This window comes from Capricornis sumatraensis, chromosome 16, assembly GCF_032405125.1.
Source record: "Capricornis sumatraensis isolate serow.1 chromosome 16, serow.2, whole genome shotgun sequence".
Classification (NCBI taxonomy): Eukaryota; Metazoa; Chordata; class Mammalia; order Artiodactyla; family Bovidae; genus Capricornis; species Capricornis sumatraensis.
The window spans coordinates 48,238,226-48,262,639 of NC_091084.1; the positions used below are offsets into that span (position 1 = coordinate 48,238,226).

General features: G+C 38.6%; 1 pseudogene; it reads left to right on the forward strand.

The window, feature by feature from the left end:
- The first annotated feature begins 2,666 nt into the window (after nt 1–2,666).
- LOC138092129 (interferon-induced very large GTPase 1-like) overlaps nt 2,667–24,414 on the forward strand; it is a 35,827-nt pseudogene continuing 14,079 nt past the window's right edge.

Genomic DNA, 24,414 nt, shown 5'->3' on the forward strand with positions numbered 1-24,414 from the left:
ATAAAAGGAGTCACATGGGCTCAAAAGGTCCAGATTCCCCAGTAGATGTCACAAAAGGCCTTTTTTTTTTTTTTTAAGGCAAAGTAAGGGAGAGAATCATAATTGTGTGATCACCTTGCACATAATTCTCTGATTGGTTGATGGTGATATAACAAGTTGGTGTCATAGCGGTTAAACCATCAATCCTCAGACTCCAATCAGTCTGGGGGCCATGTTCTCATAGTCATAATGCAGTTAACCTCTTACATCTGGTGGAGGCTTTATAGTATTTGGAAAACAACTCAAGAAGTTGTATCAGACACCATTATCTATGTAATTCAGCAAGAAACTAAAGATCCTATGACTGCTATATGGCTGATCTGTTGTTTAAATTGTTACCAGTTCTCCTGGCCCAGCTGCTATTTTTTGTTGCTACAAATTCACAGTCTTTAAATCAAGTCTTGAGTCAGTCATTTGTGATTCAGGAGAGACCTGGGAGACTAAAGCTTATCTACAAAGAGGCAGATGGAGCACATGGGAGGGTGGGCAGTTTGGTTTAGGGAAAGCCCTATAGGGTCCAACTTAGTTACTGAAAACCTGAGAAAGATTAACTGTGTGACCAAAGTCTGCATAATTAGAAAGTAACAACAATGGAGTTCAGGTCCACTTTCCATGTAAATACATACCTTTAAGGAGGCTAGTACAGATAGGCATCCCTAAACTTGACAAATCAGCCCCAATTTTTATATCCGTGTCATCTGCAAGGATAATGCCACCTAAATATTTGCTTAGAAATTCATGTTTTCTAAAGGGAGTAAACTGGAAGCAGGGTCAGAGAGTAGAAGCAGAGAATCTCAGGGTTCACAGAAAAGGATGCTCTTCTTTCTACCTCTACCTAGGGCTAGCAAAGCCCTGCTGGTTGTAGCTGGCTACTGCCCTGAGAGGTAGGGGGAGAAGTCCACTGAAAGGAGGATCTGATGTCTCTGTGTCTTTCCCTGCATAATATTGTTATTTATAATGAGAAATATATAGTAATCTTTGCCCCAGTTCATAAAACAGGTTCTTGAAATGCTTACAAATTCCTAAGTAATAAGAATGGTAGAAGTACTTTTGTTCTAATGAGGCAACTCTGGTTGTCCCTTGAATGGGAGCTGGTCACCAGAAAGACAAAGCCATGATTAGAAGTTTCAGATTTTCAGGCCTCCACTTCCCATTTTCCAGAGTGGGGCTGGAAATTAACTTAAAAATAGATGAATCCTATGTGAGAAAGCCTACATAAAATCCCAATAGCATGGGGTTTGAAGGGCTTTCAGTTTGGTGAACACATCCACATATACCAAAAGAGGGATGGACCCCTAATCCACAGGGACAGAATACACCCAGACCTCAACCTATATATGTCTTCCTTTGTCTGTTCATCTGTATCCTTTATCACCTTCTTTACTAAACTAGCAAACACGTCTTCCCTGAGTTTTAGAAGTTTCTCTAGCAAGCACATCAATCCTGAAGAAGCAGCTTTCTGGAATTTCTGATTTATAGCCAAGTCATACAGAAGTTGAGGGTAATCTGGGGATCTACTGCCTGAAATTGACATGTGAAGCCAGTGGCAGTCTCCCGGGACTGGGCCCTTAAACTGTGGGACCTGACAGTACATTCAGAAAGATACATTGTGTCAGAATCAGATTAAATTGTAAGACACCTGGCTAGTGCTACAGAATTGCTTGTTGTAGGGAAAGCTCCACACACATTGAAACAAAGAAAACTGTTGTGTGTTTTTTTTTCTTAAATAGCAAGGTTGTCTGATTATTTCCTCCTCTTCTTCCTCTCTTTTGATGGGATACAGCACATGTGCCCCAACATGTGCCACTTGGGTGTGTAGATTATTTCAACCTGAAGGTAAGGAAGGTCCAAAAGACTCTGAAAGAGCCTTTGAACTTCCACATAACTGCCTAAGAGATTAGAACATAGAGCCTGTTCCAGGAGAGATATAGCACTATAGATAACTATACACTATTCATAACTATAGTAAACTATGAACCAGGTGTGCTGAACAGGGAGGAACTTAGCGAGACCAGTTTGATCAAAGTCCTCTCTGTCGCATTCTCTCCAGACTGACCAGCGAACATTTCTTTAACAAACATTACTTAGGTCACCCTCTCCACACTCATAAGCAAATATAGCCAGGAACTGCTGGATCCTGGACTTAAGCCATATGCTGACATTTAAACTCTGGCCTACTAGAAAACATTTTCATTCTTGTTCTAAAAGCAGGAAAAGGGAAGTCTTATTGGACCACTCCAGCCCTTCTTATATCTTCCTCGTGTCTCGTGTCACTCACTAAAATCACTGTTAATATTCTCACATATAACGGAAGACACAGGCTCAGACAGACCAATCGTTTTCTTATTCAGTCATGAGATTTTGTTCATCTATCTGGCTCATGCACTACGTTTAGGATACAAAGATGAACAAGACAGATCCCCCACAACTGGGAGGAACAAAGGGAGGTGGGGTGTTTGAGGCTGGGGGATGGGAGAAATGAGGCAGACGAGCAGCAGCTACAGTGCACACACTGTGACGGGCATCACAGGTGGAGTCAGGGCTCTGAGAGCAGCACAGACAGCTCAGTCCAGGCCCGTGTAGGGGAGACGCACAGGGGCACCGGGAGTGGAAAGGGGAAATACGAGATGACGAGGGGAGCATTTCTAGAGGTCCTGGGGAAAGTGAGCATGAGGTTCTCCTCCAAGAAGACATGTGCAGACATACAGAGCTTCAAACAGAGGAACAATGGAGCAGGCGGTACTGTCTACAGGCAAAATTATAATGAATTAAATCATGGGGTAAGATAATAATCTACGAAACAAATTGCTTTACATGAGATGTGGACTATATAGAGGGCCTGTACCAGAAAACCCTAGGGAAGGAAATGGCAACCCACTCCAGTTTCCTTGCCTGGAGAACTCCATGGACAGAGGAGCTTGGTGAGCTATAGTCTATGAAATCTAAAAAAAAAAAAGTTATACAAATGAACTTATTTACAAAACAGAAAGAGCCTCACAGATTTAAAGAACAAACTTACAGTTACCAGGGGAAAATGGTGGAGGGAAGGGATAGATTGGGAGTTTGGTACTGACACGTACACACTGCTATTTTTAAAATAGTTAGCCAACAAGGACCTACAGTATAGAGCAGGGAACTGTGCTGAATATTCTGCAATAACCTAAATGGAAAAATAATTTGGAAAAAAATAGGTACACCCTATTGCCAGTACACTTTGAACTTTATACCATTTATGGCCTCAGACTTGTATTGTGGGGCCATAAAATTAACTACTTACTCATCTCTCTCAAACTCTATTGTAAGTTTTAAGCCCTCCAAGGCATGACCCGGTTTTATACTTCGTTCCTTGGGTCATCCTACTTCTTCACACATAAAAGGACTCGATTTATTTTTGGATAGAATATAGGCATGTATTCAAAAATGATGAACAATGACAAAATGATGAACCCCTTTGACATAGAGAAATAACAGCCATTATCATTGTTTTTCTTTCTAGAGATTTAAAAATATCTTTCAAATTAAGTCAAAGAAAACACCCAATGAAACTGCTTCTTCTCACAGAAACACTCACCTAGTCAATAATAAGGAAGAAACAATGCAAAACCAACACGTTCCTGACTTGATCAAGCGGCTTACTCTGGAAAGTTATTATCCCAAAAAGATGACCAAAGTAAATTCTCTTTTGATAAGTAAGACCTTCCTCCATTAGCTCATGTTAGAGTTGAATCATCCAAGTCAGCTAATACAATTTTGAAACTTTGTTAATTTTCAAATAAACCACACAGCTAGAACAATAAAGCAGTTAAAGCAAGTTTCCTGAGGAAGACATTCTAATGTGCCCTTGTCTCTTTTCCAGAATTCTTTCCCTATCCTGTTTCTCCCATGTTCTTTATCTGGTGCTAACCCTAGGGCACCATAAATAAACATGCACACACACACGCTCCCCCCATTAGTTTTCCATTTGCAATAACCTTAACACCCAGGAATCACAATGCAAACACAATTGTAAATCACAATTATCCAATCACAATTATATAAACAAATATAAATCACAATTATAAATGAATGAATGAATAAATAAATAAGTAGGATAGCTGATCTTTTAAAGAGGGAGAAAAAAATCCAAAAGTGAAACCAGTTTTTCACTTCCTGCTTGCCCTTTTACCACAGAGGGAGGTGAAGTTTAGGCTGGAGATATAAATACGAAAACTGCCAGACTCGGGAAAGGAACCTGTTCTGCTTTGTTGCTCATCTCTCTGGAGCAAACTGAAGACAGGAGCTTGGCCTCAAGGAGACAGGTAAGTGAAGGAAAAGGAGAGAATTGGGTAGACAGAGAGATACAACAACATACTCAGAGACTAAAATAAAAACAGAAATTGATGGAAACGGGAATAGGGACAGTCAGAGATCAAGGCAGATTAAGGCATGATGAGAACACAAATATGAATCTAACATTCTCTTTGTTCCAATAAACAGCTCCAAATCTGAGGGAAAGGGAGCACATTACCAAAAGAGACAAACAATTTGGTAACTTCTATCATCAAATAAAAATAAATCTAAACTGACATAAAAGAGACTTCATTTGAAAGGATTATTGCAATAAAGGGAAAAGAGATTATTGTAATAGAGAAAACAATTCAAACAGAACTGCAAGCAACTCAAAGGACAGGCAAAAAGGAATTTTAGTTGCAGGGAAGGGTCAACAGGCTAGAATGAACACAGAATAGGGTAAAAAAAGAAATATTTTATTCTTTGGAGGGATCATTAAGGAGGGGTTGTATGCTGGATCAGAACATGGATGGGTCAGCGTTAAGGGGGCTAAAAAGGAGAGAAGTTTAATTAATGGTTAGTTTCAAACACTCCAGTTGATCAGGGGGACAAACAGCTCAGTGAAAGCTTCATGAGGCAAAGAATGGAATTTAAAGGGTCTTTGTCTTATGCTTTCTGCCATAAGGGTTGTGTCATCTGCATATCTGAGGTTATTGATATTTCTCCTGGCAATCTTGATTCCAGCTTGTGCTTCTTCCAGCCCAGTGTTTCCCATGATGTACTCTGCATAGAAGTTAAATAAGCAGAGTGACAATATACAGCCTTGATGTACTCCCTTTCCTATTTGGAACCAGTCTGTTGTTCCATGTCCAGTTCTAACTGTTGCTTCCTGACCTGCATACAGATTTTTCAAGAGGCAGGTTAGGTGGTCTGGTATTCCCATCTCTCTCAGAATTTTCCACAGTTTGTTGTGATCCACATAGTCAAAGGCTTTGGCATAGTCAATAAAGCAGAAATAGATGCTTTTCTGGAACTCTCTTGCTTTTTCCATGATCCAGTGGATGTTGGCAATTTGATCTCTGGGTCCTCTGCCTTTTCTAAAACCAACTTGAACATCAGGAAGTTCATGGTTCACGTATTGCTGAAGCCTGGCTTGGAGAATTTTGAGCATTACTTTACTAGCATGTGAGATAAGTGCAATTGTGCAGTAGTTTGAGCATTCTTTGGCATTGCCTTTCTTTGGAATTGGAATGAAAACTGACCTTTTCCAGTCCTGTGGCCACTGCTCAGTTTTCCAAATTTGCTGGCATATTGAGGGCAGCACTTTCACAGCATCATCTTTCAGGATTTGAAATAGCTCAACTGGAATTTCATCACCTCCACTAGCTTTGTTCGTAGTGATGCTTTCTAAGGCCCACTTGACTTCACATTCCGGGATGTCTGGCTCTAGGTGAGTGATCACACTATCGTGATTATCCAGGTCATGAAGATATTTTTTATACAGTTCTTCTGCGTATTCTTGCCACCTCTTCTTAATATCTTCTGCTTCTGTTAGGTCCATACCATTTCTGTCCTTTATCGAGCCCATCTTTGCATGAAATGTTCCCTTGGTATCTCTAATTTTCTTGAAGAGATCTCTAGTCTTTCCCATTCTGTTGTTTTCCTGTATTGCTTTGCATTGCTCGCTGAAGAAGGCTTTCTTATCTCTTCTTGCTATTCTTTGGAACTCTGCATTCAGATGCTTATATCTTTCCTTTTCTCCATTGCTTTTCACCTCTCTTCTTTTCATAGCTATTTGCAAGGCCTCCTCAGACAGCCATTTTGCTTTTTTGCATTTCTTTTCCATGGGGATGGTCTTGATCCCTGTCTCCTGTACAATGTCATGAACCTCCATGCATAGTTCATCAGGCACTCTATCAGATCTAGGCCCTTAAATCTATTTCTAACTTCCACTGTATAATCATAAGGGATTTGATTGAGGTCATACCTGAATGGTCTAGTGGTTTTCCCTACTTTCTTCAATTTAAGTCTGAATTTGGTAATAAGGAGTTCATGATCTGAGCCACAGTCAGCTCCTGGTTTTGTTTTTGTTGACTGTATAGAGCTTCTCCATCTTTGGCTGCAAAGAATAAACACAATCTGATTTTGGTGTTGACCATCTTGTGATGTCCATGTGTAGAGTCTTCTCTTGTGTTGTTGGAAGAGGGTATTTGCTATGACCAGTGCGTTCTCTTGGCAAAACTCTATTGCCCTTTGCCCTGCTTCATTCTGCTTTCCAAGGCCAAATTTGCCTGTTAATCCAGGTGTTTCTTGACTTCCTACTTTTGCATTCCAGCCCCCTATAATGAAAAGGACATCTTTTTTGGTGTTAGTTCTAAAAGGTCTTGTAGGTCTTCATAGAACCGTTCAACTTCAGCTTCTTCAGCATTACTGATTGGAGCATAGACTTGGATTACCATGATATTGAATGGTATGCCTTGGAGACGAACAGAGATCATTTTGTCATTTTTGAGACTGCAAGTACTGCATTTCAAACTCTTTTGTTGACCATGATGGCTACTCCATTTCTTCTGAGGGATTCCTGCCCACATTAGTAGATATAATGGTCATCTGAGTTAAATTCACCCATTCCAGTCCATTTTAGTTTGCTGATTCCTAGAATGTCGACGATCACTCTTGCCATCTCTTGTTTGACCACCTCCAATTTGCCTTGATTTATGGACCTGACATTCCAGGTTCCTATGCAATATTGCTCTTTACAGCATCGGACCTTGCTTCTATCACCAGTCACATCCACAGCTCGGTATTGTTTTTGCTTTGGCTCCATCCCTTCATTCTTTCTGGAGTTATTTCTCCACTGATCTCCAGTAGCATATTGGGCACCTACTGACCTGGGGAGTTCATCTTTCAGTATCCTATCATTTTGCCTTTTCCTACTGTTCATGGGGTTCTCCAGGCAAGAATACTGAAGTGGTTTGCCATTCCCTTCTCCAGTGGACCACATTCTGTCAGACCTTTCCACCATGACCTGCCCGTCTTGGGTTGCCCCATGGCCATGGCTTGGTTTCTTTGAGTTAGACAAGGCTGTGGTCATAGTGTGATTAGATTGACTAGTTTTCTGTGAGTACGGTTTCAGTGTGTCTGCCCTCTGATGCCCTCTTGCAACACCTACCATCCTACTTGGGTTTCTCTTCTCTTGGGCGTACAGTATCTCTTCACAGCTGCTCCATCAAAGCGCAGCTGCTGCTCCTTACCTTGGATAAGAAGTATCTCCTCACCATCGCCCTTCCTGACTTTCAACATGGGATGGCTCCTCCAGGCCCTCCTGCGCCCATGCAGCCACCACTCCTTGGACCTGGGGTTGCTCCTCCCGGTTGCCTTCCCTGGCCTCAGCGCAGGGTGGCTCCTCCCGGCCGCCGCCCCTGGCCTCGGATGCAGGGTAGCTCCTCTCGGCCGTCTAGCTACTGGAATAAGGCAAAACAAAAAAGAAGAAAGAAAAAACATATTAACTATAAAGGAAAAATAAAACTGTGTCTATTGTAGACAACATGATTATCTACACAAGAAATCTGAAAGAATCAACAAAAAGAAAATTCTCTCAGAATAAATGAGTTCACAACGGTTATAGGAAATCAACAAGTAGCAATTAATTTTACTTCTATATATGTATAAGAAACAAGTATAATCTGAAATTTAAAATAAAATGTCACTTGCAATTGTCCCAAAGGAAAGCAAAATACATATTAATCTAACAAACTATGGAAAAGATATGTCTGATGAAAATTTTAAAATGCTAATGAGAGGGCTTCTTTGGTGGCTTAGTGGTAGAGAATCTGCCTGCCAATGAGAAAGACACAGGTTCAATACCTGATCAGGGAAGATCCCACAAACCACAGAGCAACTAAGACTGTGTGCTACAACTACTGAGCCTGTGCTCTAGAGCCCGGGAGCCACAAGCGCTGAGCCCATGTGCCACAGCTACTGAAGGCCATGTACCCTAGAGGCCATGCCCCGCAGTCAGATAAGAGAAGCCACCACCGTGAGAAGCCACTGCTCTGCAACTAAAGAGTAGCATCCACTCGCCGTAACGAGACAAAAGCCGGCACAGCAGTGAAGACGCAGCACAGCCGAACAACAAAAACACAAAATAAAATGTTGCGAGAGAAACGCAGCAATCAGCCACCAGCACAGCCGAACAACAAATAAAATGCTGTGAGAGAAACTCAGCGATCAGCCACCTTCTGACTTCCTGAACTCTCAAAAAGGCCTTTGTAGCCCCTTATCTCCTTCTGTAAGTTTCCTTACCTCCCAATCCATCTAATTCTAACAGAAATCTGTGCAGCTCCAGCCCTTCATCTTTCTACAGGTTTCATTGACACAGCAACACCATACTGAAACAGCAGGAGAAATGCACAATTTTCTCTGTGCCAAAATAGCAACTTAACATTTTATGGTTAGCTTAAGAATAGTACTCACACAATGCATTATGATATTTTAGTTACGATTATATTTTTCTCTGGACTGTAGGCAGCTCAGGAGAGGGATTGTATTTTGTAGTTCTTTTAATCTGCCCCAGTACCTACACTTGGCATACAGTAGAAGTAGATAATCAATATACTTGAATATAATTACTGAACAAAATGTTTATTTAGAGAAAGGGAATTTCATCACACCATAATCTGTGACAGTTTGAATATTACTGTTTTTCATTTTGTGTGAAACTTCAAGGGATAGTGATTGATTATATAGGGGAGTATGCATATGACGAAGAATGAGTAAAATTAAGATTTTGAGACGCCCTGTTATTCATGCATGTAACCGTGGATATTTTGTTCAATGTCTGCCAGCTCGTAAGCAATATAAATCCAATTAAATTCATATTTTCTGACTATTTTTAGTGTGTGTTATTATAGCACTCCCTATGTTTGACCTGATTCCTATGATCTCAGTTGCAATTACTTATGAAATTTATTTTGCTTAATGTCAGTTTTTCCATTAGATTAAGTTTCACAAATGCAGGAACAAGTCTTCTGTTCACAAATTTTTTCCTATGTCTAATAGTAAGTGTTCGATGATTTTTTTTAATAAAATCATATTTTTTTCACTCTTATCTACTTACTGGTATATGTTCATATCAAACAAACCTGGTATCTCTCTCTTTCTCAAAGATGAGTATCTAAGTAACTAACTTATTGCTCTTACCCACCTTTATCTTTCTACCATCAGTAGTATCAGTTGCTAGATTTCTTCATTATCTCTATAGCCTCCAGGAAAAATTGACTCCATTTTATTCTATTTCTTCTGTATTACATTTGTTAATCTAATTTCTTTGGGATACAGAACCTCCATTTTTCAGCATCAACATTTAGCAGGTTATATGAGTTCAAGCTATTTTTTTAATTGGCTATATAAACAGCCCCAAACTCCACAGGAAATTTGGAGAGCTGCTCCAAATCTGGCTTTCTGAGAATAATTCTGATCATCAAGACCTAACCTGAAATACTTTCCTACCTAAATAAAGTCCCAAGACTTATTCTTTGGTGAGTAACATCCTTGTTCTTATCCTAATATCCTCTATCTCTGTGTTCTTCTTTTGCCTATAAAACACGTTCCATTTTAAATACCCCAAAAGTGGGATCACACAGCATTTGTCCTTCTGTGACTGGCTTCTTTCACTCAGCATAATATCCATGCTGTCACCTCTGGCAGGTTTCCTACTTTTTTAAGGCTGAATAATATTCCACTGTATACATATACCATATCTTCTCTCTCCATTCTTCTATTGATGGACATTTAGGTTGCTTCCACATCTTCGCTACTGCAAATAAGGTTGCATGATCCTAGGAAGTAATTAAAATAGACAAACTCATAGAAACAGAGAATAGAATAATGATTTTCAGGGAAAAGGGAAGAGAAAATGGAGAGATACTGTTCGTAGTGATGCTTTCTAAGTCCCACTTGACTTCACATTCCAGGATGTCTGGCTCTAGGTGAGTGATCACACTATCATGATTATCTTGGTCAGAAAATCTTTTTTGTACAGTTCTCCTGTGTATTCTTGCCACCTCTTCTTAATATCTTCTGCTTCTGTTAGGTCCCTACCATTTCTGTCCTTCATCGAGCCCATTTTGTATGAAATGTTCCCTTGGTAGCTCTAATTTTCTTAAAAAGTTCTCTAGTCTTTCCAATTTTGTTGTTTTCCTCTATTTCTTTGCATTGATCGCTGAGGAAGGCTTTCTTATCTCTTCTTGCTATTCTTTGGAACTCTGCATTCAGATGCTTATGTCTTTGCTTTTCTCCTTTGCTTTTTGCTTCTCTTCTTTTCATAGCTATTTGTAAGGCCTCCCCAGACAACCATTTTGCTTTTTTGCATTTCTTTTCCATGGGGATGGTCTTGATCCCTGTCTCCTGTACAGTGTCACGAACCTCCAGGCATAGTTCATCAGGCACTCTATCAGATCTAGGCCCTTAAATCTATTTCTAACTTCCACTGTATAATCATAAGGGATTTGATTGAGGTCATACCTGAATGGTCTAGCGGTTTTCCCTACTTTCTTCAATTTAAGTCTGAATTTGGTAATAAGGAGTTCATGATCTGAGCCACAGTCAGCTCCTGGTTTTGTTTTTGTTGACTGTATAGAGCTTCTCCATCTTTGGCTGCAAAGAATAAACACAATCTGATTTTGGTGTTGACCATCTTGTGATGTCCATGTGTAGAGTCTTCTCTTGTGTTGTTGGAAGAAGGTGTTTGCTATAACCAGTGCGTTCTCTTGGCAAAACTCTCTCAGCCTTTGCCCTGCTTCATTCTGCATTCCAAGGCCAAATTTGCCTGTTAATCCAGGTGTTTCTTGACTTTCTACTTTGCATTCCAGTCCCCTATGATGAAAAGGACATCTTTTTGAGGTGTTAGTTCTAAAAGGTCTCATAGGTCTTCATAGAACCGTTTAACTTCAGCTTCTTCAGCATTACTGGTTGGGATATAGAATAGGATTACTGTGATATTGAATGGTTTGCCTTGGAAATGAACAGAGATCATTCTGTCGTTTTTGAGATTACATCCAAGTACTGCATTTCAGACTCTTTTGTTGACCATGATGGCTACTCCATTTCTTCTGAGGGATTCTTGCCCGCATTAGTAGATATAATGGTCATCTGAATTAAATTCACCCTTTCTAGTCCATTTCAGTTCGCTGATTCCTAGAATGTCAATGATCACTCTTGCCATCTCTTGTTTGACCACTTCCAATTTGCCTTGATTCATGGGCCTGACATTCCAGGTCCCTATGCAATATTATTCTTCACAGCATCGGGGATGCTCTGGACCTTGCTTCTATCACCAGTCACATCCACAGCTGGGTATTGTGTTTGCTTTGGCTCCATCCCTTCATTCTTTCTGGAGTTATTTCTCCACTGATCTCCAGTATCATGTTGGGCACCTACCGGCCTGGGGAGTTCCTCTTTCAGTATCCTATCTTTTTGCTTTTTCATACTGTTCATGGGGTTCTCAAGGCAAGAATACTGAAGTGGTTCGCCATTCCCTTCTCCAGTGGACCACATTCTGTCAGACCTCTCCACCATGACCCGCCTGTCTTGGGTGGCCACATGCATGGCTTATACCCTTATGGCAGAAAGTGAAGAGGAACTAAAAGGCCTCTTGATGAAAGTAAAAGAGGTGAGTGAAAAAGTTAGCTTAAACCTCAACTTTCAGAAAACTAAGATCATGGCATCTGGTCCCATCACTTCATGGGAAATAGATGGGGAAACAGTGGAAACAGGGTCAGACTTTATTTTTGGGGGCTCCAAAATCACTGCAGATGGTGACTGCAGCCATGAAATTAAAAGACGCTTACTCCTTGGAAGGAAAGTTATGATGAAACTAGATAGTATATTCAAAAGCAGAGACATTACTTTGCCAACAAAGGTCCACCTAGTCAAGGCTATGGTTTTTCCACTGGTCATGTATGGATGTGAGAGTTGGATTGTGAAGAAGGCTGAGCGCCAAAGAATTGATGCTTTCGAACTGTGGTGTTGGAGAAGACTCTTGAGAGTCCCTTGGATTGCAAGGAGATCCAACCAGTCCATTATAAAGGAGATCAGTCCTGGGTGTTCTTTGGAAGAAATGATGTGAAAGCTGCAACTCCAGTACTTTGGCTACTTCATGCGAAGAGTTGACTCATTGGAAAAGACTCTGATGCTGGGAGGGATTGGGGGCAGGAGGAGAAGGGGACGACAGAGGATGAGATGGCTGGATGGCATCACCGACTCAATGGACGTGAGTCTGAGTGAACTCCGGGAGTTGGTGATGGACAGAGAGGCCTGGCATGCTGCAATTCATGGCGTTGCAAAGAGTCAGACACGACTGAGTGACTGAACTGAACTGAACTGAACCATAAAACATGTGCCTGTGACTTTACCCTGATTAGGAACAGCACAGATTAACTTGACAGTCCTCCTGGGATGGAACAAAGACTGCTTTGGTCTTTTCTCCTGGTTTCTTTGATCCTTCCTCCACTGACCAATGACTTCTCAAACCATAGGGGAGATCATGCCATGAGATTAGAGTCTACCAGTATCTATAGTTTAGTGAAGTATCCCAAACTGACCACATAAGCATGGCCAGACGGAGTATTAGAACACTGCCCATATTCCAGAACATTGTCTCATACTCTTAGCTTTAATCATTAATCTCTTTTAATTAATCTCTCTTATCATTAATCTCTCTACTTTGTAACAGTTTACACTAGTTATTACTCAGACTTGTGATATTATAAATTCATTTTGGCAGGTATTCATCTTTCTGTATATGGGACCATGTTATATGTATTCTTTTGTATTTGGCTTATTTGAAATCTTAAAATTGTGAGATTTACCAATATTATTGTGTATCACCATGGTATTTTTTTTATTATTGTATGAATATGTCACTTTTTATTTACCATGTGAATGTGAAAGGACATCAGGATGGTTTCCAATTTTTTACTTTTATGAATAGTGGTGCTATGAACATTCTGGTGGATATGTCTTGATATGTGTTTAAACAGAGTTCTACTGGCATATACATAAGGATGAAAAACTTGACTTATTCCTGTCACTTATTTATATGTACCCATGATTTCTTCTTTAGAATTTTTTCTTGTCTACTTTTTTGATACCAATTGAGATTTCTTTATTTCATTTTATTATTTCATTAGTTAGGATGATAGAGAAGCCTAGGGGACTACATTCCATGTAGTCACAAAAAGTTGGACATGACTGAGCATGCACACACAGAGAGAGAAATAATCACCCTTTTATGTCATTACTAACTTTCATTCTTAACTGTCACATTCAAAAGTAAATTTTTACCAGCTTGGTACATTTTCACTCTCATTACCACCAAACACACACACACACAGAGTATCCTCACCTATGTTATCTCATCCTGTATTGAGCTAACTGGAATTTTTAAAGTTTTTATTGAAGTATAGTTGCTTTATAATACTGTGTTAGTTGCTACTGTACAGCAAAGTGAATCAGCTATGCAAATACATATATCCTCTCTTTTTTGGATTTTCTTCCCATTTAGGTTACCACAGAGCACTGAGTACAGTTTCCTGAGCTGTACAGTAGGCTCTCATTTGTTATCTATTTTATACATAGTATGTATATGTCAGTCCCAACCTCCCAATTCATCCCATCCTCCTTTCCCCCTTGATACCTATGTATTTGTTCTCTACATCTGTGCCACTGTTTCTGCTTCATAAATAAGATCATCTATACCAATTCTTTCTAATAATACATGTGTGCATTAACATGTATTTGTTTTTCTTTTTTTGACTTAATTCTCTGTATTAAGAGACTCTGTATATAATTCTCTAGATCCAGCCACATCTCTACAAGTGACCCAGTTTCATTACTTTTTATATCTGAACAATATTCCATTGTGTATATGTAACACTTCTTTATCCATTTCTCTGTTGATGGACATTTAGGTTGTTTCTATATCCTGGTTATTGTAAATGGTGCTGCAATGAACACAGGGGTGCGTGTGTCTCTTTGAAATATGGTTTTCTTTGGGTAATTGCCCGGTAGTGGGTTTTCTGGGTCAGATTTCAGATCTCTTTTTAGTTTTTTAAGGAATCTGTATACTGTTCTCCTTAATGGCTATGTCAATTTACATCCCACCAACAGTGCAAGGGGTTTCCCTTTTCTCCATACCCTCTCAAGCATTCATTGCTTGTATGAACTAGCTAGAATTTTCATTATAACTGTTTTAATTTTTACCTTATACAATAAAAATCATTTACACTAGTAGCTTTACTTTTTCCTTTACTAATTTGGTTGACAGACAATCTTAGGATCAAAATGATATTCCTTAAGAATATTAAAAATAGTGAAATTTTTAACATTAAAAAATTATAGCAACACCATGCTGCTACTGGGAACTCTGACATCTGTCTGCTTTTATTAATAACATATGTGTAAATAACCAAGATTGTTCATTTGTTTAATATTCAAACTCCTCACTATCTATTCTATGAATAGGAGAATATTTCCAGGATATAGTAAACAGAGTTGTTTCTGTTGTTTTTGTTAAATTCATACAACATTTGATCTAAATTTTCATTATGGCCAATCAGTCCTACTACAGCTCTGGGAAATAGTCTATTTTTTTTCTTTGATAATTTCTGAAATTATCAGAAATTTCAGGTAATTTTTCTGACTATATTAGGCTCAGTCACATGTCAGCAGCATTTCTGGATCTAGCCTACCTGTCTCCTTAAAAAGCTTTATACCTCTGTACAAGCCTCTCCATTTCTTTATCCTTTGAAGTTAAAGTCTTAAAAAATTTAACTCAGTTGAACATTCTAGCACAGCAGTTGAATTTTCATGTGTTTTCTTTCAAATACTGAGACAGAAAGAGTACCTCAACTGGAAACTAAGAAGTAAAGAGAGTCAAATGATACATCATCATGGTCACGCCAACAGAAATGGCAAATTTATTTTTTACACTCCCACCTTTTCTCCACTAAAAAATGTTTTTTTAGAATAGAGTTTTTTTTTTTCAAAATGTGATTTACCACTTGGCAGCATTTGTAAAATGAAAGTTGAGGTATTTATAAAAACCATAGTTCCTGAGCAATAAGCTAGACCTTCCATGTCAGATTCTCTGTGAGTGGGGCTGGGAATCCACATTTTAAAGATATCCTCAGGTAATTATTATGCAATATAAAGTCTGAGGACAACTACTTTGAAAGATTAATTCATGTTTTTAACTTTAAATGGGTTTAAAATCAAGTCAAGTTCAATCAGTCAGAAGAATGAGGACATTACAATCCTTAACATCTGCATTAATTTGCTGCAATTTCTGCCTTTTTTGAATAGATTCCTGCCTTCTTTAAATGTCTCTATAATTTGGCACTCAAATAGACCAAAACTATATACTTCCCTGGTGACTCAAACGATAAAGAATCTACCTGAAATGGAAGAGATCTGGGTTTGATCCCTGGGTTTGGAAGACTCCTTGGAGAAGGTAATGGCACTCCACTCCAGTACTCTTGCCTGGAAAACCCCATGGACGGAGGAGCCTGGTAGGCTGCCATCCATGGAGTGGCCAAGAGTCTGACAGGACTGAGTGAGTGACTTCACTTTCAATTTTCACTTTCGTACGTTGGAGAAGGAAAGCAACCCACTCCAGTGTTCTTGCCTGGAGAATCCCAGAGACGAGGGACCTGGTGGGCTCACACAGAGTCGGGGTCACACAGAGTTGGACATGACTAAAGTGACTTAACAGCAGCAGCCAGTACTCTTGCCTGGAGAATTCCATGGACAGAGGAGCCTGGCAGGCTGCAGTCCATGGGGTCACTAAGAGTCAGACATGACTGACTGAGAGACTAACACTTTCACTTCATTTTCATATGATAAGCAAGGTAGAGAAACCATTGATAAAATCTTTCCAGCACCACCAAGAATGGGTAAATAATCTACCTCTAGCCCAAAAGTCCTTCACTGTAGGCAATAGCAAAGTAGACAAGAACTAAAAGAATCTTTTCTTCTCCTCATCCTTCTTCCTATTACACATATCTCTGCTCCTCTTTCATTGACACACCACCAGTTTCAGCTCTGAGCACATAAAGCTACAAGGAATGACTCATTGACGTTGGAAACTATTAGAAAAAGTGCCTTATATACAAGTTCTCAATATACACACTATTTTATATGTATTTTTCTTAGAGAATAAGTCAGTGAAAGACAAAACAGAATTTTCAATGATGATAAAGTTCTATGACTATTACTAGAGCCTTGTTGGAACTGACAAACTTGATTTTTATGTGACTTCAGAGGACTTCTTCCCAGACACTCTAGTTAGAGGTGGAAAGGAGGGATCCTGATATACAATTTAACTGTAAAACTAATTTACTCTTGAGGAAAATACTAGTGTGTCCTGGACCTACATATACCTAGTACAGGCTTCTGCATTCATCTTCCACAGAGATCATTTTGTTAGGTTACAATAGATACCGAGGATTCAGTCTTTAACAAGAATTAAATATATGGATTGATTTCCACATTACTCTTTCTGTAGTCAATATAAAAGCTTACTTTTACCATGCATCTTGGTGGTCAAAGTTGTGTCCATTGGGGTATAAACCAATGTTCTCAAATCACAGGCAGATCATCTCCTAATGTGGGGATATATCCATAGTGTGCCAGGTCCCTTCAGGGTAGGTAATCTTGAAAAATGTCTTCTGACACATTCAACTCCTACTCAACTCTGAGCACAGTTACTCATGCAGAATGAAGAGTGACAGGAGCCTGACAGTGTAACAGAACAGACAGACTCCCCAGCTTTCCAGTGTCACAACAATATCTGTCCAAATCTGAACCAGATCGTCCAGTGGAGACAATCATTGAGAAGTCTACCCTTCACTATATGTGTCTTTGTCTGTGCTCTCTAACTGACAGCTCTGAGAATTCTAGGTGAGTAGCCTTAGTCTTAAAGTCTTAGAAGGAAAAAGCAGCAAGAGCTACTGTCCTACATTTTTTGTTCCTTCCTAACTTATATGGAGGTCAATGACTATGTGATTTCAAAACCTGAAGAGGCCTTCTTTGGGTTACAGTCTCCCATATCTCCTAAAGAAAAGCATCTCCCTATTTTGAGACAACAAGAAAATAACACAATTGCTAAAACATTAGCAGAAAGGATACACAGCATCTCCATTAACTTTCAGTCTATACCAAAATGTTGAAAGTTATTTTCCATGTTGTAGCAATTTCCATAACTATTATTTTCTATTATCTCATGGCAGAAGTTTCAGGAGATGGGAAGCCACTTCCAAAAGAAAACCTACAGGATCAGTGTTCCTGTCTGCAGTTGTGGTATGTAGTTTCTAGTTAAAGTAAAAATCAAACAAACAAAAAAACCTTGGTCTTAATTCAGACGCTTAAGTCTTGATCTTTCTTTACATTCTTCAATGTATGTAAGCTTCCCAATCTTTATTGGACTTGACATATTATCATTAAATGCTATATTTATTCTCCCTGGAGTGGTGGGCCTGACATTCTGCTTTCAGTCTCCATGGTCTCCTGGAGATTGGAACCTGCTTCCACCTTGGGGAGCTTCTCTTTTTCCTGCATTTCCATTCTTGGTCCCATAGGATCCTCTAGTCCTTGGAATTTATTCATCCCATTCAAACAGCCTTTTCTCTTTTCATGATGTTTTCCCTGATACTCTTGCCACTTTTCAGGTTACTTTAGTTCATAGGCCAATCTCAACTGAATATCGTCTCTTAAAATTTGCCTCTTCCACCTGGAATAGGTATAGGCACCAAATGAATTCTATGTACAGAACAGCTCAGTTATAATCCTAAACCACCTAAACTCCAAGTCCCTTTGGTCAACTAAAAAGATATCTTGAAGGTTATGTGTATCTCCATATAACAGCCATCATACTTGTTTGGATGGCATACACTCCCTGGGCTATGCTTCTCTCTTAATTCCTTTCTATACTCTACCTTGATGCACTGAAAAATTCCCTGGAACCTAATCTGTATATGTATTGCCTCCAAACTCTCTGGTTTAGGTTTTCAAGTCTCCACTAACAGTTCCTCTCTCCAGATTTTCCTAAACTGTGAAGCATGCTCTCATAAGTAAGAGAATCTGATTCTCCTTTGGCTAGGTGGTCGCAAACTCCTTTCGATCCTCCTCCCCTTTGGTGGGATTTACCTCTTTGAGTCCCACATCCCTCTGGCCACAGAGACTCCGGTTACAACAGAGACTTTAGAAAAATCGAAAGATAGGAGGTGTTAACGTTTATTGAGCTCTTAGTATACGTCCAATACTGGACTGAGGACTTTACATACTTTACCACTTGGCACGCAGATGAGGGTAGCTCCATGATTCAGGCCTACCTAATGACCTCCCTTTGCTGCTAAACAATAGAATGTGGCATAGATGAAGGAATTTTCAGATGGAATTAAGGTCCCAAATCAGTTGATTTTCCTTTAACCAAAAGGAGGATTATCCTGGATAGGCTCAACTTAATCAGGCAAAAGGCCTTAAAGAGAGACTCAGCCCTTCTCTAGAGATAATTTTCCCTCCTGGTGACTTACAGAAGTAAGCTATCATGTTGAAGGAAGGCCTATGGAAAAGATAATGTGGCCAGGAACTGTGAACAGTCCTAAAATTGTCGAGACTAGCACGACAAACAGGGTTTTCAAAAGTGCGATATGGCGAGAGAGTGAGAAACGAGACACAAGAATTTAGAGAAAAGTGAGGATCAGGGACCAACACCGCTCCAAGGTGAAGTGCCGAAACTGAATCCAAGCCAGCTTTATTATACTTTCAGCTGTGAATGAAAGAATAAGCAGGGAGTTAAACTATAACTCACGTGGCATTCAGGGCCTAAAAACAAAATGATCATTAACCATTGAGTAATTAGGAAACAGTAATCAATAACAAATCAGTAACAAAGATTAATATTCTTATCTATAGATTTTCCAGCAGATATGTAAAACATGTGACTCTGAGATGCCAGTTGGGAAAACCGACTCCAGGATCATATCTTGTTTTCAAGATTATGAACTGTTCCCTCTGGACTTGTTCCAAGAGTCATGCCTTATAGCACCCAGTTTATCAATAATTATAAATTTCTTTTGTGGCCCTTGCCAGGGCCTGCTTTTCTTTTATTTTTCCTGTCTCCTACAAAAATCACAACAAAATTAATTCTGTCAATACATATAAGCTAAAAGCAGCTTTTCTAGTTCAAACTCTAGATGAAAATACAGCTCAGTCAACATCTGGAGTGCTGCCTTATAAAACCTCGAGTACAGCACCCAGCTAAGTCATGCCAGACTCCTGACAGAAACTGGGATATATCTCTGTTTTGAGATACTAAGTTTGTGGTAATCCATTATAAAACAATATAAAAATAATAGAGATTTTGATGCCTAAAAGTGGTACCTAAAACCTTGGAAATAGATTTGAAGTCAGTCAAGTGAGCAGAGACTATAAGAACTTTGAGAGAAAGCCTATATGTTTTCAAAAGTCTGTTGGTAGAAATCTAATCTTTAAGTATGCCACGGTGAGAGTTCAGAAGAAACTGAGGAACATGTTACTAGAAACAGAAGGAGGAAGATTCTTGTTGCAAGTTGACAAAAAGCTTAGCAAAATTATATCCTGGAGTTATGTTCAAGAAAATATTTAAAAGTTGGCTTTATACTTAAGGAGACTTCCAAGTAAAGTTTTAAAAGTGACTCTTGAATTCTTTTTTCTATTTATGATAATATGTGTGAGGATTGAAGAAAGAACTGTTACACAAAAAGAAACCAAGACCTTACGATTTTGAAATTTCTCACCATCTGTAAGAATTAAAGAGATTCACAGTCTTAATCTCTGTTTACTATGATTGTATAACTTTTCCCTAAACCTTCAGAAAGATTAAAAGGTAAAGGAATCAGGCACAAAAACAGGCCTTCCTATCATTTTAAGGATAAAGTTTCCTTATAAAACTAGAAATAAAACTACCATATGACCCAAGAATCCTAATACTGGGCTATATATACCCTGAGAAAACTGTAGTTGAAAGAGACACCTGTATCCCACTGTTCAATGCACCACTATTTATAATGGCTAGGATATGGAAGCAAACTAGGTGTCTATTGACAGATGAATAGATAGAGAATTGTGGTATATATCTACAACAGAATATTACTCAGCCAATCCCAAAGAAAGTAGTGCCAAAGAATGCTCAAACTATCACACAATTGCACTCATCTCACATGCTAGCAAAGTAATGCTGAAAATTCTCGAAGCTAGGCTTCAACAGTACATGAACCATGAACTTCCAGATGTTCAAGCTGGTTATAGTAAAGGCAGAGGAACCAGAGATCAAATCACCAACATCTGTTGGATCATCATAAAAGCAAGAGAGTTCCAGAAAAACACCTACTTCTGCTTTGTTGACTATGCCAAAGCCTTTGACTGTGTGAATGATAACAAACTGTGGAAAATTCTTAAAGAGATGGGAATACCAGACCACCTGACCTGCCTCCGGAGAAATCTGTATGCAGGTCAAGAAGCAACAGTTAGAACTGAACATTGACAATGGACTGCTTCAAAATTGGCAAAGGAGTAGGTCAAGGCTGTATATTGTCACCGTGCTTATTTAACTTATATGCAGAGTACATCATGTCAAATGCCAGGCCGAATGAAGCACAGATTGGAACCAAGATTGCCAGGAGAAATATCAATAACCTCAGTTATGTAAATGACACCACCCTTATGGCAGAAAGCCAAGAAGGACTAAGGAGCCTCTTGATGAAAGTGAGAGAGGAGAGTGAAAAAGCTGGCTTAAAACTCAACATCCAGAAAGCTAACATCATGGCATCTGGTCCTATCACTTCATGGCAAATATATGGAGAAACAGTGGAAACAGTGACAGAATTTTATTTTGGGGGACTCCAAAATCAATGCAGATGATGACTGCAGCCATGAAATTAAAAGACCCTTGCTCCTTGGAAGAAAAGTTATGACCAACCTAGACAGCATATTAAAAAGCAGAGACATTACTTTGCCAACAAAATCCGACTAGGCAAAGCTATGGTTTTTCCAGTAGTCATGTATGGATGTGAGAGTTGGATTATCAAGAAAGCTGAGTGCTGAAGAACTGATGTATTAAACTGTGGTGTTGAAAAAGACTCTTGAGAGTCCCTTGGACTGCAAGGAGATCCAACCAGTACATCCTGAAGGAAATTAGTCCTGATTATTCATTGGAAGGACTGATGCTGAAGCTGAAACTCCATAAAGAAAGCTGAATGCTGAATAACTGATGCTTTCAAATGGTGCTGCTGAAGAAGACACTGTCTCTATAAATTAAGTTGGGAAGAACTGATGCTTTAACAATATTAAACATAAATATCTCTCCATTTATATAGGTATTCCTTGATTTCTTTCAGCAGAGTTTTGTAGTTTTACTTATATACATCTTGCACATATTTTATCAGGTTTATATCTAAATATTTATTTTGCAAGAGTGCTAGTTTAAATGGTACTGTGTTTTTAATCTCAAATTCCAATTGCTTATTGCTAGCATATTAAAAAACAATAGTTTATGTATTCTAACCCTTATATTCTACAACCTTGTATTCACTTAATCACTTCCAGGAGATTTTTTGCTGATTCTTTGACATTTTTAACACAGTGTCCTCTACAAACAAAGACATGTTTTATTTATTTCTTCTCAATCAATATATTTTTATTCCCTTATCTTATTAACTAATACTTCCAATAGAATGTGTGATAGGAGTGATGAGAGGGGATATCCTTAACCTATTTTTCTTTAAGAGGAAAGCTTCTAGGTCCTTACTATTAAGTGAAATGTTAATAGTAGGGCTTTTGTTAATGTCTTTTATCAAGTTCAGTAAGTTCCCCTCTATTCTTAGCTTGCTGGAAGTTTTAATAATGAGTAAGTATTGGACTTTGTCAAATGGGTTCTCTCCATGTGGTTTTCTTAGTTCATTGTAGTATATTACATGAATTGATTCTGAACGTTGAATCCACTTTGCTTACCTGAGGTAAATCCCACATTGTTGTGGTATATAACTCCTTTTTACATTATTAAATTTAGTTTGTTGATTTTTTTTTCAGAAGAGATATAGGTTTTAAGTTTTCTTTCTTGTAATGTCCTTAACTAGTTTTGGTATTAGGGTAACACTGACCTCATGAACTAAATTAGGAAGTATTCCTTCCGTTTCTGTCCTCTGAAAGAGATTGTAGATATTTGGTGCAGTTTCTTCCCTAAATGTTTGGTAGAATTCACCGGTGAATCCCACTGGGACTGGAGCTTTTTATTTCAGATGGTTGTTAAATATTGATTCAATATTTTTTTAACAGACACAGGCCTATTCAGATTATTTATTTCCTCTCATGTAAGCTTAATAGTTTATTGTCTTCCAAGGTATTGATACATTTTATCTAGGCTATCAAATGTGAGAGCAAACAGTTTTTCATAGTACTCTTTTTTTCATCCTCAATGTCTATAGAATTCATATCCATAACCCCTATTTTATTTCTGCTATTAGTAATTTGTATCTTCCCTATTTTCACAGTCTGAGTTAGTTTTGTTGGTATTTCCAAAGAATCATGTTATATTTTTACTGATTTTTTTCTATTGATTCCCTGTTTTCAATTTTATTGGCTTTTTAGTTCTTATTTCTTTACTCTTGCTTATTTGGATTTAATTTTCTCTTCATTTCCTCAGATGGAAACGTATTGTTTTCATATAATTATTCTTTTGTTATGTATACATTCAATGAAAATTTCCCTCTAAGTATGGCTTTCACTGTAGCCCACAAATTTTGATAAGTTGTATAATCAAATGTTTATTTTTTTCCTGTGTTAGTTTGACAGTTATATATTCTTGACTCATATATGAGATTGTTCTAGAAATTGCAACATATATTCTACAAAATCAATAGAATCTTTGATCTTCCGCTAAAATACCTCAAAGAACTGAGGATCCTTTAAGTCTATTTGGCTGCACACTCCAGCATAAATACAATTGCCATCATGTATTTTAAACCCCACTGTTTTATGCATCTATTTAGATTTTTCCATATAATTATTCATTTGTTGCTCACCATCTTTTCCTGCATCTCTGACTATTCACTGGTGATAGTTTCCTTCTCCTGAAAAACATGCCTTAGTAATTCTTTCAATGTGCATTTCCAGATAGCATATTCTGTTACTGTGCTGTTTTCAATTATGTTTTTCTTCTGCCATAATTCTTTAAGGATATTTTTAACTCTGTATAGTATCCTACTTTATCAGCTATTTTCTTTCAGTAGGTTTAAAACTCCATACTACTGCCTTCTGGCTTCCATCAGTGCTGTTGAGGTCATCATTCTCTCTAATTATTATTTAAAGATAAAATCCACTTTTCTCAGACAGTCCACAGAATGGGAAAAAGTAATAGCAAATGAAAAAACTGACAAAGAATTAATTTCCAAAATATACAAGCAGCTCATGTAGCTCAATACCAGAAAAATGAACAATTCAATCAAACAAACAGTGGGCAAAAGACGTAAAAAGACATTTCTCCAAAGAAGACATACACATGGCTAATAAACACATGAAAAGATGCTCAACATCACTCATTATTAGATAAATGCAAATCAAAACCACAGTGAGGTATCATCTCACATTGGTCAGAATGGCCATCATCAAAGTCTATAACAATAAATGCTGGAGGGTGTGAAGAAAAGGGAATGCTCTTACACTGTCGGTAGGAATGCAAAATGGTACAGCCATCCTGGAGAACAGTGTGGAGATTCCTTAAAAAACTGGCCACCTTATGCGAAGAGTTGACTCATTGGAAAAGACTTTGATGCTGGGAGGGATTGGGGGCAGGAGGAGAAGGGGACGACCGAGGATGAGATGGCTGGATGGCATCACTGACTCGATGGACACAAGTCTGAGTGAACTCTGGGAGATGGTGATGGACAGGGAGGCCTGGCGTGCTGCGATTCATAGGGTCGCAAAGAGTCGGACACGACTGAGAGACTGAACTGAAACTGAACCACCCAGTAATCCCACTGCTGAGCATACACTCCAAGGAAACCAGAATTA